Consider the following 17307-nt stretch of genomic DNA (forward strand, 5'->3'; position numbering starts at 1 on the left):
CTTCCGGAACTATCTCGCGAGTCTGGACCCTTCCTTGGTCCTCCTGTCAAAGAAAAGGATCTCTTCCCGCCCAGGGGAAAAGCTACTCCATTCATAAATATGTAAGTTGGGAATATCCATTTGCAGTCTGTGGCTTACAAAGCTTGTCCACACAGTATTCTTTAATTTAGTCTGTGGCAACTGTGAAAGGTGGTAGTTGGTTTTTAGAAATTTTTTTATTAGCTCTTTGGAAATTTCATACAGCAGAATAAGAGGGTAGTTTTATTCTTGTTACAGGAAGGAAAACAGAGGAGGGGAAACAACCATTCATTCAACATTCTCGCACACCTAGAACTGCGTTAAGTCCCTTGCAGAACTATTTAATTTCTTGTTGATAAATTACACCAAAGTCCTTTCATCTTCCAACTGCACCCTTTTGGGCAAGGAACAAGTTGTTTCGAGATGAATGGGACAGCCGTGTTTGCCGGGCACTCCACCATGTCCAGACTGAGATCCTCAGTTCTGCTTAGGAAAGAGACCAGTGAGAAGTAAGGCTACTGGGAGACAGGGAAGGTTTGTTCAAGCTGCTGTGATTTCTCACAGGGTAGGGACCAGACACTGAGAATGGAGCACTGGTCAAGACAGTGTCACTAGTTTACATTCTAGTACTTTCCATCACTATGACCAACACCTGACAGAAACAACAGGGAGGAGGGTGCGTATTTTGGCTCAGAGTTTCAAAGGTGTCAGGGACCACATGGTAGGGCAGAAGAGATCACATCATGGGATGGGAAAACAAAGGCTGCTCTGCTGGCTTTCCTTTTACTCTTTAATTCTACCAGGGAACCCAGCCCATGGTATGATGCCACCACATTCAAAGTGAGTCTTTCCCGAACACTTAATTCTTCTCTTACCATGTTCACATAGACACATACATAGGTTTGCATCACCAATCATGTCAGAAAAAAAAATCCGTAAGTATTTTAAGCACTTTAAGCATACCTGATCAACTCTGCTAATGTGGTTTGAAAGCAGACATAGACAATGAAAAAAAATGAATGCTATTGCAGTCCAGCTTTATATAGAAAATGAAATTAAAATTTCCTATTGCACAGATCATGAAATGTTCTTCAAAATGTTCAAGTTTTTCTGTAACACTAATATATAATATCTGTTCTTAGGTCATGGGCTGTAGAAAACCAAAATGGCTGCTATGGGCCATCATTTGCCTTCTTTTTAAGTGGGAGAAACAGGCAGTAATCAAAATAATTACAGATTTTATGTTATTTTGAGGGATAGCTACCTCAGAGCAGAATCAGGGCAATGTTGGGTTGAGATGAAACCCTGAATGGAGATTCCCTTGCTGATACGGGGAACTTTAAGCTGAGAGCTAAAAATGAGAATGGGTTCGCTTTCTGGAGAGACTCAATAATTACACTTTAGGGAAAAGAGATTGCAGGGAAAGTCATCAGGGCATGAAAGAATTTAGAAATGTATAGAGAGAAAGGAACCAGTGTATCTGAAACTAGTTGGGTATTGGGACACAGGGAATTGTGGGAGAGACAAAGTTGAAGAGTTAGAAGCCAACTTTCTTTTCCTTTTTTTGAAAGAAGATTTTGCTATGTAGATCAGGCTAGCCTGGAGTCCATTATCCTCCTGCTGAGTGGTGAGATTACAGGCATGCACAGCAGAACCCATCATAGAAGTCACAATTTAAAACATCTGTGGCCATAGTAGGAGTTTAAATCTTAGTTTGAACTTAATGGGAAACCATTAACAAGGTTTAAGCAGGGAAGTAACATTGAGAGAGAGAGAGAGAGAGAGAGAGAGAGAGAGAGAGAGTGTGTGTGTGTGTGTGTGTGTGTGTGTGTGTGTGTGTGTGTGTACTGAAATGAGAATAAAGTGGAAAGGTGTAAAATGAAGCAATCAACCATTGTAATAATCTAGAGGAGGAAAGTAGTAGCTTCTACTGGACTCGTGATGGCTACTGAGAAAAGTGGATGGCTCATGCATTTAATGTACTTAGGAAAAAGAAACGACATGAAATCTACTAGTGAATCAACCATGCTGTCTTAGTTCAGCTCCACTGGGCAAGCATCAGACAACAGAATCAGATTAGGTGTGCAAGAGATGTACTAAGGAGGGGAGAATAGGGAGGCATCGAGTGGAACTGAGAGAAATTAAACTGGCTGCAAATGTGATCCCTGAAGAGGCCAGGAAAGGAAGGGCCGTACTTGGGCAATTCTAAGAAAGCTTCAAACTGGACATGGCAGCTCCCAAGTGTAAACATAGATTGGAGGAGGCTGGGGAAAAAAAAAAAGACTATCATAAGTTTGATAAGTCAGCCTTAAACTACATACTAAGTTACAGGCCAAGCTGGGCTATAGTATTAGACCAAATAAGAATATTTCAACAAAACCAGTAGAAAGCCTTTTAGTCACAAGAGTCCAGTCTCCAAAGTATGAGTTTGCCTTAGTGCCCTGCTACATTCAATTGCCAGCAGGGGGCAGTCTGGAGGAAGTACTACAGTGTTGAGTACAGGGATGGATTTCAGAGCATAGCAGCCAGAGACATATGGCAGCTGGAGACATACTCATGACTACCACACAGAGGACAGAAAGGAAAGAAAGAGGGAAATAGAATTACATTGGGTTGTTAGCTTGAACTGAATAATGGCAAATTTCCTAAGATGATGCATTATGGGGGAGAATCACACATACTAGAGGGAAGAGATAAGAAGCTGTCCCGTGGGTGGGATTAGGGTGTTTAACAGACACCCAAGTAGAGAGATAAACAGGAATTAATGTATCTAGAGCTCAGGAGTGAGGGTCTGTGATAAGTTATTCATTTGGTAGGCACAAGCCATGAAACTAGATGGCCACCTGCAGAAGGGACAGATAGAACACCGACTTCATCACTTAGAGGTCAGATTTACAAGAAACAGTCAGAGGAGGAGGAAAACCAAAAGGGTAGGAGTCACAAGAGCCATGATATCAAGCCACTGTTACCAAATGCCACTAGGCAGCAAAGGTCCATTAAACTTGGTAACGCTGGAGGTTTGGGTAACTTTGACAATTATGTTTTTAGGTCTGCATTAGTCAGAATTCCATTGGGACCAGGGAAACAGAGAATGGATTGAGGGAAGCCATAACATCTCAATATCTCCTTCATGAGAGTCCCCCAGTGACCTTATGTCTTCCCACAAGGCCCTGCTTCCTAAGGCTCCACTGCCTCCAATAGTGCTACAGGTTGGAAACCAAACCTTTAACACATGAGTTTGGGGGACATTTACAGCCTGACCCATGATAAACACTATGGTAAGGTACAAGCCCAGATTAAAGGGGATTGAGAGTAAACAGGACATGAAACATTAAACGTGACTCTCTAGGGTTGATTAATTATAAAGAAGAGGGAGGTAGGGAATGGGTATGTTGTACAATAGTGTTTTCCTCCAGCATGACAAGTTGCCATGGTGACTAGAACAGGACAGTACAGTAGTAGCCAAAACTATGGGAATGGCAGTTGATAGTCTTTAGCAGGGGATTTCAGCTCTTACTCCCTCCCCAGCACAAGTGATCTTAGGAGATGCTAGTGTAATGTGAAGTAAAGGCCTGGTTGGAATGGGACTCTGCCATACAACTTCTATAAGATCGCTATGCATGGTGGAGTGAGACTTTTTTGTCACCTGTTGTCAGCTCCGTATTTTTCTATCTGTGCTCACTGGACTCCATGTAGACACACAAAAGGATCTCAAATAGAAGAATTCATTTTTTTTTCTACAGCAGCTATTCCTTTGTGATAAAGGTGGATATGAAGATGGAGGGGCCCGTGTGCTGATGGGATGTGCTGAAAGGCTCTGTGCATGCCAGCTCTTACTGGGAAGCTGATATGTAGACCAGGCTGGCCTTGAACTCACAGAGGTCTGTCTGCCTGTGCCTTATGCATGCTGGAATTAAAAGGTGGGTGCTGCTCCAGGCCCAGCAGGAATACTCAAACCTTAGTGCACATACCTGTGGATGGAAGTTGGAATGCAGGTGACAGTCCAGCTTCTCAATATCATCAAGAATCTGGGTTAGAGTGTGTGGGTAAGCCACAACTGAAAGTCATCCAGGGCTAGGGTGTGTGGATAAGCTACAACTGAAAGTCATCCAGGGCTAGGGTGTGTGGATAAGCTACAACTGAAAGTCATCCAGGGCTAGACAATGGGCTAAGTCTCTGGTTATCTTATTCCTTCCCAGACAGACTTCCCTTCCAAACACACCCCCCCGCCCCCCACACACACCTAGGGCAGCAACACAGAATCTTGCCTAAATCACTGTAATATTCTTGAATCGCCACAAGTCTTGTGACCCCTTTCCATCTATCACTTACAAAGCTCCTGGATCTTTTTTTTTTTTTTACAAAGTTCAACTGATCCATCTCCCCATTCACAACACCATTAAACTTCTTTACAGTTCCCCCTCTATAAAAAGTCAATCATTCTAGACTGGCCACTCAATGTGCATCGCCTGACTTCCAGCTTTGCATCATATGACCATGTGTGTCCACGTCCTTGGTACCCCAGCAGTTCATAACCACATCCACAGACAAGCTGTGGCTGTCAGCTTGAAGAATCCCAACTTGATTTCAGAGCTTTTGCCGCAGCTGTGCTTTCCATGTGCCTGCCTTCCCCTTCTTCGGCTCTTCTTTGCTTCTAAGTTATTTCTGCAGGTCCTTATGCAATCTCAGTCAGAGTCTTCTCGTCACAATGTGGAGGAATGGCTCATTTGTTTTCCTGCCTTCTCCTCTACTAACAGATGAACTACATTTCTGATCTTTAACCTCAGCAAAATCCACACTCCATGTATAGAAGGAAAAAGAAGCTGGCAAGCAGGAAACATGAAGAAATTCAAATGATGGGTTCCATCCCTCAAAATCAAAGGACAGATGACCCAGATTGTTTAGGTTCAAATACCAGCATGCCATTCACTAAATCTTACAGACAATATTTCCCTTTTCTATGCCTCAATGTCCTCAACTGTAGAAGGGAAGCAGACTCCTGCCAGGGAAGCAGGTAGACTGACTGCCGATCTTCACCTCTCCCTCTGCTCCTCCAAATCCAATCCCCAGTCTCACTCCCAGCTCTGCAGCAGAATGCCTGCCGCCCCCTCAGTGGATTCACTGGCCTCATCTCCCTCCCCACACTTGTTGCATTGTCCCAGGCCCACCTGCAGCAGGCACTTCCTGGGAACCCACTGGCCACTCTGACCAGGGAAGCAGGTAAGCTAACTGCAAATCATCACCTCTCCTCCTGCTCCTCCAGATCCAATAGCCTCGCCTCACCCTGAGCTCTGTAGCAGACCTTCTGCTATGGCCTCTCCTCTCCCTCTACCACCATTCCCAGGGAAGTAAACAGACCCTGGTGAAACACCCCACTTTCCTCCCTCCTGTGGATCCCCCTAATCCCACCCCCCAGCCCATCTCTACTCCTAAATGTCAGCTCCCAACACCCAGAAACACATTTTACCTGAACCCTGCAATGGCCACAACTATCAGGACTCGGGGCAACACACAGTCACCACACACTCCCTTACAAGAACCACAGAGAAAACAGAAACCAAGGAATAAAACACCCACTCAACAAATACCAGACATCAGCAGCCAGAACTATTATAATCTTCCCAATCCCAGAGGCCTATACACCCGTGTAAAAACAATCAATAACAACCAGGACAATGTGTCTCCACCAGAATCCAGCAATCCTACCACAGCAGGTCCTGAGTGTTCCAACATAGCTGAAGCACAAGAAAAAGATCTTAGAATACCCTTTATGAATATGATAGAGATCCTTAAAGAGAAAATATATCAACCCCTGAAAGAAATCTATGAAAACAAATGAACAGTGAAAGGAAATGAATAAACCATTCCAGACCTCAAAGTGGAAATACAACCAATCAACAAAACCCAAACTGAGGCAAATCTGGAAATGAAAAACTTATGAACTTGAACAGGAACCATGGAGGCAAACTTCACCAACAGAATGCAAGAGTTGGAAGACAGAATCTCGGGCACTGAAAACACAATAAAAGAAACAGATACCTAGGTCAAAGAAAATGTTAAGTTGAACAAACTGGCACAAAACATCCATGAAATCTGGACACTATGAAAAGATGAAATAAATCTAAGAAGGATATGAATAAGGAAGAGGAGGAAACCCAGGTCAAAGGCCCAGAAGATATTTTCAACAAAATCAGAAGAAAATTTCCCTAACCTAAAGGAAAAGGTGCCTATTGTGTTAGTCAGGGTTTCTATTATTGAGATGAAACCCTATAATTAAAAATCAAGATAGAGAGGGAAGGGTTTCTTCCACAGTGTAGTCCATCATTAAAGAGAGCCAGGACAGGAACTCAAACAGGACAGAAACCTGGAGGCAGGAGTTGATGCAGAAGCCATGAACTGGGGCTGCTTACTGGCTTGCATTCATGGCTTTGTTCTGCCTGTTTCCTTACCGAACCTAGGACCACCAGCCCATGAATAGCACTACCCACTACTTAGGAGTCTGCAAGACATCTGTCCAGGCCCTTCTGGCTTTCAGATGTATTGGGCTCTCCCTATCAATCACTAAGTAAGAAAATGCCCTACAGCTGGATATTACAGAGGGGCATCTTCTTAATTAAGGATCCCTTCTTTTTGTGTCAAGTTTCCATAAAACTAGCTAGAACCCTAATCAAGGTACAAGAAACACACAGAACACCAAATAGACTGGACCAGAAAAAAAGTACCCTTAGTACATAATAATCAAAACAGCTTGCACAATGAAGAAAGAATATTAAAAGCTGCAGGGGAAAGACCAAGTAACATATAAAGACAGACCCTACTAGAATCGCACCTGACTTCTCAATGGAGACTCTAAAAGCCAGAAGGACCCAAACAGATGTTCTATAGACTCTGAGACCATGGATGCCAGCACAGACTACTATACCCAGCAAAACTTTCAATAAGTATAGAAATAATACATTTCATGATAAAACCAAATTTAGGTAGTATCTAGCTGCAAATAAATTCAGCCCTATAGAAGGTACTAGAAGGAAAACTACAACCTAAAGAGATTAGCTACACCCAAGAGAACACAAGCAATAAATAACCCCAGAGCAGAAAAAATCAAGAGAGGTAATACACACACCACCAAAAACAACAACAGCAAAACAAAATAACAAGGAACAACAATCAAATCACTGGTCATTGATATCTCTTAACATCAATTGTCTCAATTCCCCAATAAAAAGACACAGGTTAACAGGATGAATTAGAAAACAGGATCCATCCTCCTGCTGCATTAAAAAAAATACACACACACTTTGACATCAAAGACAGACATTACCTGGGGGTAAAAGGATAGAAAGATAATATTCCAAGCAAATGGACCTAAGAAGCAATCTGGTATAGCCATTTAAATATCTGACAATGTAGACTTCAATCCAAAACAATTCAGAAGAGATAGAGAAGGACACTACATACTGGTCAAAGGAAAAATCCATCAAGAGGGCATTGTAATTCTTAACATCTGTTAAGAGCAAACACAAGAGCAGTCTCCCACGACCAGGGTCAGATCATTTTAGCAAGAATTCAACCAGACTTTCAAAGAAAAGTCAATGCCAGTACTCTTCAAATTATTTCACAAAACAGAAGCAGAAGGAACACTTCCCAGCTGATTTTATGAAGCCACAGTAACCCTGATACCCAAACCATATAAAGATCCAATAAAGAGAGAGAATTACAGACCACAAAATTTCTCAATAAATTACTGTAAACCAAATCTAAAAACATATTTAACAGGTCATCCACTATGATCAAGTAGGCTTCATCCCAGAGATGCAGAGATGATTCAACATACATAAATTGATAAATATGATCCACTATATAAAGAAAAACAACACAATCATCTCATTTGGTGCAGAAAAGGCCTTTGACAAAATTCAATAACCCTTCATGAAAAAATTCCTGGAGAGTTTAGGGATATAAGGGAAATAAAGCCAATTTATAGCAAGCCTATAGTCAACATTAACTTAAATGGAGAGAAAGTCCACTAAAATCAGGATGAAGACAAGGCTGTCCACTCTCTTCATACATATTCAATATAGTACTTGAATTTTAGCTAGAGCAACAAGACAACTGTAGGAGATCAAAGGGTTATAAATTAGAAAGGAAGACGTCAAAGTACCTTTACTTGCAGATGATAGATAAGTGACCCAAAAATTTCCACCAGGAAAATTCCATGGTTGATAAGCACTTTTAGTAAATATCTGGATACAAAAATTAACTTACAAACTCTGTAGCCCTCCTGTATACAAATGACAAGTGGATTGAGTAAGAAATCAGGGAAACACCTTTCACAATAGCCTCAAATAATATAAAATATCTTCGGGAAACTCTAACCAAGCAAGTGTAAGACTTGTATTATAAAAAAAAAGCCTCTGAGTCATTGGAAAAGACATCAGAACATGGAAAGATCTCCCATGGTCATGGATCAATAGAATTAACACAGTGAAAATGGACAGAAAAGCAGTTTATAGATTAAATGCAATCTCCATCAAAATTTCAACACAATTATTCACAGATCTTGAAAGGACAGTTTTCAGCTTCATATGAAAACACACACACACACACACACACACACACACACACACACACACACACACACAACCCAGAATAGCTAAAAACAATCCTGAAAATAAAAGAGCTGCTGAAGGTACCACCACCCCCAATTTCAAGTTGTAATACAGAGCTACAGTAATAAAAACAGCATGGTATTGGCACAAACAGACGTATTTATCAATGGAATCAATTAAAGACCCAGATACAAATCCACACACCTATGGATGCCTGATTTTTTTTATAAGGAAGTCAAAAATACACATTGGGGGGAAAAGACAGCATCTTCAACCAAAGATGGGCTGGTCAAAGTGGATGACCATGTGGAAGAATCCATATAGATCTCTACTTATTACCTTGCACAAAACTCAGCTCCAAATGGATCAAAGACCTCAACACTTGAGACACTGAACCTATGATAGAAGAGAAAATGGGGAATAGTCTTAAACTCATCAGCACAGGAAAAGACTTTCTGAACAGAATACCATTAGCACAGGCACTAAGATCAACAATTAATAAATGGAACCTCATGAAACTGAAAATCTTCTGTAAGGCAAAGGACACTGTCAGTAGGACAAAACAGCAGCCTACAGAATGAAAAAAGATCATCACCAACCTCACATCCTATAGAGGGCTGATTTCCACAATATATAAAGAACTCAAGAAATTATATACCAACAACCAAATAATCCAATTAAAAATGTTGTACAAATCTAACCAGAATTTTCAACAGAAGAATCTCAAATGGCTGAGAACACTAAAGAAATGTTCAACATCCTTAGCTATCAGGTAACCAAATATCAAATCTTCTTTTAGAGTTATCTTACATTTGTCACAATAGCTGATATCAATAAAATAAGTGACAGTTCATGCTGGTGAGGATGTGGAGTAAGGAGAAGATTCTACATTGAGGGTGGGAGTCCAAACTTGTGCTATTACTATGGAAATCAGTGTGGCAATTGCTCAGGAATCTGGGAATGGATGTACCCCATGATCCAGCTTTTCCACTCTTGGGCATATACCCAAAGGATGCTTCATCTGACCACAGAGACACTTGTTCAACCAAGTTCATTGCTGCTCTATTAATAATAGCCAGAAATTGGAAATAACTTAGATGTCCCAAAGCAGAAGAATGGATAAAGAAAATGTGGCACATTTACACAATGCAGCTGTTAAAAAAAAATGAAACCATAAAATTTGCAGGCAAATGTATGGAACTAGAAAAAATCATCCTGAGTGAGGATGCCACACCCACAAAGACAAATAGGGTATGTATTTACTTATATGTGGATATTAACTGTTAAATCAACAATAACCATGCTACAATCCATAGAACCACAGAGGCCAGACACAGAGAGTAAGCAACCAGAAAATACAGATCTCATTAGGAAAGGGAAATGGAATAGATAGTTATGAATTATGGAGGGACTGGAATATGAAGATCTAGAGGGGAGGGGAGAAGAGAGGGGGTTAAGGGAGGAAATACAGGGGGAAGGAGAGCTAAAATTAAGGGACATTGAAGGGTAGTATGAAACATAATACAATAGAAGCTTCCTAAAATATATACATATATGAAGGTGATGTAAATGAAATCATCAAATAATGGGGGGAGACAGAATCCCAATTGACCATCTCTTGTCACTAAATGAAGCTTCCAGTACTGAGATTGGGTTATCTCTAATTGAGTTGTTGGCCAAAGAGAATCCCCAAACAACCCAGGCTGTTGCCAAAACAATAGATTGCTCTCCTCAAATTGTCAGCAAGGCCCCATTGGTGAAGATGGCACTATACAACTTACAAAACATGAAGAAGTCAAGATAGTATCTATATAAAGTCTTCACTACCAAAAGAGAAATGTAAACAACAAGCCAGCCGCAAACCCTTTGTTCTATAATGGTGTCCTGCCTGTAAGATATGATGCTAGGGCAATGATGGCACAAAGCATGTGGGAGTAACCAACCAACACTGATTTTTCTTAAAGCCTACACCATGAGATAGAGCCCATACTGGCATTGCTTGGGTGACCAAGAACCAGAGACTAGAGAGCCCAGGGACCTGGGGTAAAAACCAGATACTACTGGTATTTAAAGAAAAGTAATGATAAAATGACTCCCAGTGGTATTCTGCTACAGGCAGTGATTCTGTGGGTCAAGACCCCTTTGGGGGTCACATATCAAATATCCTAACTAGAAAATATTTATATTATAATTCATAACAGAAGCATAATTACAGTTATGAAATAGCAACAAAATAATGCTATGGTTGGAGGTCACAACAACATGAGGAACTGGATTAAAGGGTTGCAGTTCTAGGGAGACTGAGAACCCTGTGCTGTACTCATAGATCCGTGCCGTGCCCAGCCATCATTCCAGACACTTCCTCCTGCAGCAGTTGTAGGGAACAAAAACACAGCAGTTGATGGGAACAAATATACATATCCACAGCCCGACAATTTCAGAGAATGAGAGACCTTGGAACACGTAGTCCTAAACTGGATGTTTCCATCAAATCCCCCCTCTCAGAGCTCAGAGAACCCTATGAAAGATGAGGCAGAAAGAGTGTCAGAGCCAGAGGGGATAAAGAACACCAAGAAAAACAAGGCCCTCCAAATCAACATGATCAAAGCTCATATGAACTCACAGAGACTGAAGCAGCATGCACAGGGCCTGCATGGGTCTGTACCAGGTCTTCTGTGTATATATTATGGTTTCCAGTTTAGTGCTTTTATGGGATTCCAGAGCATGGGAACTAGTGGGTCTCTGACTCTTGTGCCTTCTTTTGGGCTCTTTTCCTTCTGTTTGTTTGTCTTGTCCAACTCCAATGTTTTTTGTTTTATCGTACACATTTTGTTTTTGTTACAGTTTATTATTGTCTCTTAGAACCCTGTTCTTTTCTAATGAGAGAGAGAAAGGGGGTAGATCTGAATGGGAGGGGAGATGGGAAGGACCTGGGAGGAGTAGAGGAAGTGGAAAAGGTAACCAGAATAAACTGTGTGAGATAAGAATCTATTTTCAATAAAAGGAAAAAATAAAAGTGGAAACAATAGTGCCTATCAAACAGGATCACTGTGAGAATTTTAACAAAAAATTTAAAGGGCTTGGCACAGTATGCACAACATGGTGAGCACTTGACAAACATTATCTGCTGCTGTAATTACTTACCACTTACCAGGCACAGCAGGAAGTCTTCTATTAAAGAAAATAAAAACAATTACTGTTGTAAAGTGGCACAAAACAATGATATAAAGCTTTGTAATTTGGGGGAGCGGTTGGCCAGCTCAAAATGTCCTTTCTAAGCTTGGGTAAATCACTGTCCTATGAGTCTAAGTAAGAAGGAGAAATGTCCTCTCATTTAAAAGACCAAAGTAAGTGGACAGGGTTTTCAAGACTGCCTTGTAGCTAGGACTCATATGATTCAGGCTTGCCTAGCCACACATATCCCGCTCAGGTCTAACACAGGAACTAGTGACACAAAGCCACACCCAATTTTCTCACAGACAGCACTGGTGGTCTGAAAGGTAGCATCTAATAGTATAGGGAGTTGGCCTGGCCTAGGTACATTGAGAGGAATGCACCATGGGTTTTTCAGGTCAGAGTCCATAGCTCCTGGAACACTTGTGTGCCTTTCAGTTCCTGAGAATGTTGCACTCCCTCCAGCAGTGAAGTGTTCAGGCCACTTTGTGTTTCTTTGTGTGCCCCACCTTGGAAGTTAAGGAAGCATGGAAGCTTGACAGGACAATTGATCTTAGACGTTAGTTGTGTATACCCTGTAAAGTTTTCAAATATCATTGTATCCTGGAAACTACAACTGTATCGACCCTGGCAATTGCCATTGTATTCTGTTTCTGATAAAGGTATAAAAAGTCTGATTGTTCTCCATAAAAGTTGTCACAGCCTCAGTCTTGCTGTGGCCCCTCCAACCAGCCTGGTTTAATTCCTCACAGCCATACCAGGTAACCTTGGCCCAGTAGATGAGTGTGGGCGCTTACAATCTAGTACAAATGTTGCCTGTGTAAGCTCACCATCATTGTCATAGTGTGGAGGTTAACAGTGATTAGGAGTTCTAATTGATCTAAATAATATAGAAGAAAATTCTGAGAGATCAGGGAGAAGAAGAAGCAAGCCAAAGCTACCTTTACCTCATTTATCTTTACCTCATTAGCATCCCAGTAGAAAAGAAAGTGAGTTCCTATTTCTTCTCACTTATATCCTCTCTCTGCCCAGCCATCTCACTTCCTGTCTCCACCCAGGCATCTCACTTCATCTCTGTCTGTACTGACCTCCAGACCTAGAAGGTTAGCTAGTGGCAAGCTCCATCCTCTGATCTTCAGACAAGCTTTATTTGTACAAGCAAGATGCTACCACATGATTGTCAGTGTGACAGGATCTGGAATCAACAAGGAGACAAAGCTCTGGGAATGCTTATTAAAGGAGTTTCTAGATTAGGTTGACTGAGGTAGAAATATCTGCCCTAAAAGTGGTGTTTTCCATGGTGTGGGTCCCAGACTCAATAAAGAAGGAGGAAGTGAGCTGATCCCCAGCAGTCATTGCTCTCTGCTTCCCGACTGTGGACATAATGTGACCAGATACCTTGAGCTGCTGTTACCATAATGTCTATGGCATGGTGCCCTAAACCCCGAGGAAACTGTGAGCTGAACAAGGTGGTTCTTGTCAGGTATCTGGTCACAGCCATGAGAAAAGTAACCAATGCAGAAATCCATACTGAGAATTATGGCTGTTGCTATGATAAACATGACTAGGTGGTTCTTGGGCCTTTTGAAGTGTTTAGAACTCTGGGCTAGGATACTGAGAGCAAAGTTTAATGGGTCATTCTGGTGGAGGTTAGGGAGGTAACATTACCCAATGTGGACAGTGGTCATCTGACACTGGGCTGTGTCATAATTATGCTCACTGCTCCTACCGGGTCCACAGTGAGAAAGAACAACAGCTGAGAAAGAACAACAGCTGGATCAGAATGACACGAAAAGTTGACAGGGGAAGGAGAGAGAACTTGAAATTGTAGATAAGGCTAGGTTGAAGCAGCAGCGGTGCTTGTTAAAGGGTTTAGCACCTTTGAAGAGAAACCTTTGCTCTATACGACCCGTCAAAAGCTCCATCTTGTGAAAATTCCAAATTAATTTGAAAGGAAAAAGACTAAAGTTGAGATGGCTCAAGGGTTACAGCTCTTCCATGTAGCAAGGGTATCCCCAGAACCCATATAAATAATGAGTGGGCACGGCAGCCCAGATGTAATTCTAGCCTCAGAAGGTGGAGACAAGGGGTTCCCTGATGATTATTGCGTGCCGCATGCGCTCAAAGACGATCCGTACGTAGTCCGTAAGGCTAAGATTTCGTTATTCAGATAAACACCAGCCCAAACGCAAGCCAGAGAATGCCAGGGGCAGCAAGGCAGCCAGGCCAGAGAGAGGGGCCAGAAAGAAGGGGCTATTCACGTGTGCCTGGTCCCTTAAGAATGGTTCCCGTCACCTTAGACCGCTGCTGACCACGCCCTCACGGGTGTGTCCTGGCACACCTGTCTGGCTACTACAAGGCGGGGCTACAGTGTCTCTCTAGGTTCCCTAAAGGAAAACATACAACAAAACAGATACCACCCCTACCTGTGTTGCAAGCTCTGGGTTTGATTGAGACACCTGCCCCAATGAATAAAGTAGAATAGCAATTGAGGAAGATTCCTGATATCAATCTCAGGCCTCTACATGTACCCGCACACACATGCACCCACACACATGCAACTACCAAGACATACATGCAAGTAGCACCACACACACACACACACACACACACACACGGAGGGAGAAAAGCAACGGAGGAATCCTAATCTGAGAATTGCCATTTAATGTGGTCTCTGCTCATAAAACAATCTTATAGGGAAGCATTTATCTAGAATCAAGCTGGAAGGCACATTGGAAGGTTGATGCAGCTGTTATCCAGAAGGGTCAAGCTACACCTGGAGCCAGAAGAACAAGTTGGCAGTGTCACCCACATGGAACTGGTTTTATGGGTAGAGGAGACGCAAGAATAAGTGGGTCAAAAAGTCTTATGCCAATATTCCAGAAGACCACTGAGGCCAGGCCTGGCATATATGGCAGGATCAAATTCCTTGCAATGGAGCCCCAAGGAGATACTGCATGAAGCTAGGATACCAAGACCATGGGACATCTACCAAAGAGAGTACAAGCACAGAATGGAGCCAGACCAAAGAGAGGTAAAGGGGCCAGGCTCTCCGCAATCTCAGGAGCACAGGAGACTCTGTCACAATCTTCGGATGCCCAATATGGAACTACAAGCATGATGTTTGCCAGTCTTACTTTGGCTCTGTCTTTCCTTGTTATACCCCCACTCCTCCCTTCTGGAATGAGAATGCTTACTCTGTACTTTGCTTATTGATGTTATACAGGCTCACAGTTAATAGATTGCCCATCTCAGAAACCACTCTGCACTTAGACTTTTGAATAGTGATGAAAACTGTTAAAGACTGTGGGGACTCTGAAGTTGAATTCAATGCATTTTGAATTGTGAGCTGTCCCTGAGTCTATAGGGAGAAGGGGGTGGAAAGCTATGACTTAAAAGTGATAGGTTTGAGTGTCAAGTTGGCAAGGATTACTTGTGTGATGGTTAATATTGTCAATTTGAAATGCTGTGAAATCGCCTGTGAGACTATCTCTGGCTCTACCTGTGAGAGAGTTCATAGACTGAGTTAATCGAGGCAGGAAGAACCACCCTAAATGTGGGAGGCACCATTCATGGGTTGCCAAGCCCGGCATTGAATAAAAAGAAGAAAATGAAGCTTGAGCTGAGCCCTCTCTAGGCTTCCTGACTGTGGGTGCAATGAAACAACTTGCTGTAAGTTTTTTCCATCATGACTTCCCCACCGTGAAGGCCTGTACCTCCAAACTGTGAGCCAAAGCCCCTTCCTTACCCTGCTTCTGCAGTATTTACTGCAGCAATGGGAAAAAAAAAAAACTAACTCAGGGAATCTGGCTGTGGTGAGCCTTGCCCCTTTGCCAAAGCTCCCTTTTTGTCATCTCCACAAATGCTTTATACCACCTACTATACTCTTTTGCTTCTGTCAGCCGACAGTAGTTTTTAATGGTGCAGTTCCACCTCCCAGACTAGTACAAACAGGATCAGGTGGCTAAATGAAATAAGTACACTGTTTCTGCTTTGTTTATTGGTTTATTGATTTGCAGTGTCCTCTGCTTGAATCCTGCCCAGAGATCATTTTTCTTACATGATTTTTATTTCGGTCATGCTGGTTTGTTAAAGAGGATTCCTTTAAAAGTAGCAAACCTGCTCTTCTTTCATCTCTCCCAGCTTCCTTCCTTGGGTGTGTGGGTATGTGTCTCAAGACAAGCAAAATTTAATTGCCTGGAATTCAGTCATGGGTATAGAAAACCAGACAATTAATTACTGAAGGAATAAAGGAAAACAAGGAGAAGAACAAAGCCAATGTCTACTTCAGGGAGTGTCACAATTAAACTATGAACTCTGTTAATTAATTTAATTAACAAAAATGTGCCTCACATAAAAACATCATGGGCTACAATACTGCCATTTCACAAAGATAACATGTAATTCATTTATTTTACAGACGAAACATTTACAACAAGGGACAGACAACTAAAGACTGAGCTACAACTAACCATATCTCCAGGAGCTTAAGCCAGGGCTCCCACCTATTGTTCCAAAGGCAAACAATGAAAACCTAACCAAGAATGGGTGAAGTTTACCTCAATCTATCATAATTTTAGGTTTCTAGGGGTGTCTGATAAGCATTTACATTTTCAAAAGGTTTTGAAACAAAGCTCTTATACCCTCTTATTTGCCCTAAAAAACAAGCAACCCATTAAAAGAAAGAGGTATTTGGACCACTGCCCTGTTTTTGACATTTATGATACCTCTGGCTTCTATCTCCTTTTCTTATTATTTTAAATTTTAACATTGCAGCTACAAGGCAAAGTCTGTTGCTAAATATACTAGTTATTTTCCCCATTGCTGTGACAAATACCTAATGAAAGCAACTTTAGGAAGGAGGTTTATTTGGGGATATAGTTGCAATGGTTTACAACTAGCTCCATTTCAAACTAAGTTACTGTGTTAAAAAGAAAAACCTAGAAATGGAATGGAAAGGACCTACTTCTTAGCCTAAGGATTGTTAACCACAGGATGTTTAGAACATGACCCTAAGGTCAGCCCTGTTAGCTTGAGTCTTGACAGCAATTTTTTTTTTTTTTTTGGTTTTTCAAGGCAGGGTTTCTCTGTGTAGCTTTGGAGCCTATCCTGGCACTCGCTCTGGAGACCAGGCTGGCCTCTAACTCACAGAAATCCACCTACCTCTGCCTCTCGAGTGCTGGGATTAAAGGCGTGTGCCACCAACGCCCGGCTTTGACAGCATTCTTAAAGTGAAAACTGATCTCAGAGCCACTGGCTCATCTCCCAAAATTATTCTCTTTTCCCCTTATTATGTAATTGTTATTCTAAAATATTAATCCGATATTCATTCTGCTTCTGTAATCTTGCTTACCCATTGTTTGCTCTGGAAAAACAAACAAAAAACATGATAATGCCTCACATAGCAGAAAATTGAGCTCTTTCTCAAAAAAACTGAGACAGTTGTACTTTATACCTTTAAAAACCCAGCCCTCCTTCCCCTTTTGTATCAGCTCTCAGATTTGCA

At 41.8% G+C, this 17307-nt stretch overlaps 1 long non-coding RNA gene across 1 annotated transcript; it reads left to right on the plus strand.

The window, feature by feature from the left end:
• The first annotated feature begins 6 nt into the window (after window positions 1-6).
• On the plus strand, window positions 7-17307 carry LOC118238424. Its single transcript, XR_004768674.1, has 3 exons — window positions 7-101; window positions 3762-3938; window positions 16222-17307. It is a non-coding gene; the product is annotated as an uncharacterized LOC118238424 (long non-coding RNA).

Source organism: Cricetulus griseus, chromosome 2 (assembly GCF_003668045.3).
Source record: "Cricetulus griseus strain 17A/GY chromosome 2, alternate assembly CriGri-PICRH-1.0, whole genome shotgun sequence".
Lineage (NCBI taxonomy): Eukaryota > Metazoa > Chordata > Mammalia > Rodentia > Cricetidae > Cricetulus > Cricetulus griseus.